The sequence below is a fragment of the Lepeophtheirus salmonis genome, chromosome 1 (assembly GCF_016086655.4).
Source record: "Lepeophtheirus salmonis chromosome 1, UVic_Lsal_1.4, whole genome shotgun sequence".
NCBI classification, from domain to species: domain Eukaryota; kingdom Metazoa; phylum Arthropoda; class Copepoda; order Siphonostomatoida; family Caligidae; genus Lepeophtheirus; species Lepeophtheirus salmonis.
The window spans coordinates 18,686,006-18,689,408 of NC_052131.2; the positions used below are offsets into that span (position 1 = coordinate 18,686,006).

Consider the following 3,403-nt stretch of genomic DNA (forward strand, 5'->3'; position numbering starts at 1 on the left):
ATCCTCAGATCAAAAAGGAAAAATATCAAGTAATTTAAATAAAATAAACGCTGATAATTAATTATTACAAATAAATTTTTGAATTTACCCATTTATTATTTCATTTATGTACAAGAATTATGGCTAAAAAAATTGTACACAATGATTAACTTAATATTTTTTGCAACTCATTTGATTTGTTAATTCGTTCTTTTATATATCTTGAACATCCAGATATCCTTGGGCTTTTTCTTAGAAAAAAAACGGTATTAAACTCATTTTTTATATGAGATAAAGAAGAAAAAAACCCTCATAAACTTTTTTTGCCAGACGTGCAATGAATGAATCTTTACTTTGCCTATAGGATATGTCTGGAATTAAATACTTATTAAAATGTTTCAAATATTTTTATGAGTTAGAATATTACTTTGAAACTAGCAATAAAACTTTCCTGGAAAAATTTGATTTTTTGTATTTTATAAACAGTGTCTCCAGAAAAGGATACTTGTATGAAAAAGGTATTATCTTGGGTCTTTTCGCCACACGGACCCGTTGAACGAGAAAGAGTTCATTCAAAAATAAACAATTGATAAGCACAAGAATTTAGAATTTAATCAAAATTATACAGTTTTAGTAGAATAAAGTTGGAATTATGTTTATATTTATACTTTGATTGGGGACAGAATCATCGTGCTGGTCAGGTACAACCCTCTATTGCCATGTAGTTACAACACTATTCATTTTAAAGTCAATACAAGATTCATATTAAAGTAAACTTGTCCAATGCAATTGGGCTGTAAATGTTTTTCAATTATTTGATGGAGAACTGTCATATTCACATATGATTTTTCCCCCTTCGTTAATGAACTGCGATGCATTTCTTGGAATCTACATTTTATCACAAATACTTTTCAGAGTACTACTGAAACAATAAATCATTCTATATGCAATTCATTATTGTTCTTGATAATGCCTTATTCAGGATTTATTTGTCTATTTAGCAATTTCTAATCGAGATTTATTGAATTTAATGTGTGCTTAAAAGTAGTTACATTGTTTTTCTTCTTTTAGGTTCTTCTTTTTCAATATGATGACTGAGGTGTACAACGCTTACTACAAGATTATAATATGGTAGCTATTATTCTTTATAATGTAAATAATCTCATCAAAATCTGATGTGTACTAACTTGATTCTCATAATTGACATAAAGTAAGCAACATTGTATTTATATTTTCTTCAAAAAAAAAAAAATAATAATAATCTAAGAATAACAAATTATATCTTGTTGATTTTTATATAATGTCTTATATTTAAACGATTTTGTTTAGTAAATTAATTTTTATTTACAAGAGCAAAATGGTCGGAATAGTTAAAACAATGATAAAAAACTTAAATGATCTAATAATCACAGTCGTTCAATGTAACCATGTAATTGAATATGTTTTATTTTTGGGGGTTCCTTTTTGATCTATTTTACTAAACGCATTTTCAAAAAAGAATTTTCAGTCACGGAAGGTGACTGAGCATTTTTTTCAGACCCCTTTATCTTGAATGCTTTTATAATAGTTTAAATAACAATTTAGTGAAGTCTGTGTAAATCAATCCGCAAAATGAATGATTAAACAGAAGGATGTGTTATCCATATCAAATTGCATCTAAAAAAAAGCAATATTATTTTTATGGCTGAAGTATTTTGAGAGTGGGAGTTGAATACCACATCAAACGTATATTTATATTTAGTTAGATCCCTACAATAAAAACACGATTTGAAACACGAAGGTATTTAAATAGATTGCACGTCAAATATTACACGCTATTAAGTACAAAAAAATACATAGTCTTGATCCGATAATATCATTCATCATATACCTACATAACAACATTGTTTCTTGAATGTCTGTTTACCTATATGTTAGGTCGGTTTACTTTAAACGATAAAGAACTACTATTTATGTAAAATTATTGTATTATTATTATTTTTGCATTATTATTACTCTATTTTGATTCATTACTTATCAACTTCCAGAGCGGACTTTTAGTATATTACTACGATAATTAGATGGCAAATAATTATTTAAAATTTTGGTGAAGTTGAATTTGAGAAAATATCATTAAACAGTACGGTTTAAAATCAATTACCAGATTAAGGTTTACAATCATAAATATTTTTAAATCTAATTTAAGAACATTAGCATCACTTAAACAAAATATTAACTGAATAAAAATCAACAAAGCCATTCATAAATTTTCATGCCAATTCCAGTCAACACAGAAAAAAATAAAAAACAAGCCATAAAAAATCAATATGAAGTAGTAAGAACAAAATGGTATTTGGACTAACAACTAGCTTGTTTCTTAAAGCCTTTTCTAAAAATTATAGTATCGTTAGCAAGGTGAAAATATTTATGTGAGTTTGATGGATGATATTTAATAGTATCAGAGGCCCAGTCCCAAGAGGTGTGCATATAGTATCGAACATATATACAGGGTGTTCCTTGATATAAATATCTTAATATAAGAAATAACAATGTAGTCTCAACATATTACTTTTTTTTTCTCAAACTCTTAAAATTATTCTTTCATTTTTGAGACAGGACACATATATATTGATAAAAATATGGAATAGTTACATGTAGCGTGCTGATAAAATACTAAAAGAATGTCTCTGAGCCGAATGATTAACACTATAATATAGATAGATAAGGTAAGCCAAGTTTTTAAAAGGTAGTATACTTATAGAGGTGTAGTAAATATAACATAAAATAGGCCCTATTTTTTTTTTTTTTGTAGTTGGCAGTCTGGAGCTATTATTATTGAATTTCTAACTGAGGAACCACATAAATAAAAAGCATGTGTGTGTGTTCATGAATGATGGAAAGTAACAATGATGGACTCAGAGAAGAATTGAGGATCGACATCTGAGTAATTCCTGCCGATATATTTGCTAAATATGTATAAGTATTTGCGTTTATTCCCCTTTCTCTCATAGCTGATTGCAAATACTCTAATAAATCGTCATGAAGACATAGCTGCCTTTCTCCGAACATTCTTTAAATTGCTAGGGTTACCAAATCATTAGAGTTTATTTTTTTAGCATACTGAGACGTTATATTTTCTAAAACTCTACATATCTACTGAAATTATGTAACATATGTTAGCGTTAAAATGTTGATCAAAATATATATATTTAAAGAAATCTATAGACATTATGAGAGTAAAAGAAAGGAAATGCACCACTGACTATTTTTCAATTAATGCTTAAAAAAACTCTGACATATAGCTCTGCATTGTTATTTGCTAGCGTATAATCATATAGCTCTACTCTTTACGTTCATATAACTTTCAATATACATATGAAATTATGAAAACCCATATAATTGGACAAAAACATCATTGAGTTCATTTAATCATTCGACCAAATTG

The 3,403-nt window shown here is 27.2% G+C and overlaps 1 long non-coding RNA gene across 1 annotated transcript; it reads left to right on the plus strand.

Moving 5' to 3' along the window:
- Window positions 1–2,573: 2,573 nt before the first annotated feature.
- On the plus strand, window positions 2,574–3,006 carry LOC121131748 (uncharacterized). Its single transcript, XR_005869151.1, has 2 exons — window positions 2,574–2,684; window positions 2,771–3,006. It is a non-coding gene; the product is annotated as an uncharacterized lncRNA (long non-coding RNA).
- The last annotated feature ends 397 nt before the right edge of the window (window positions 3,007–3,403 follow it).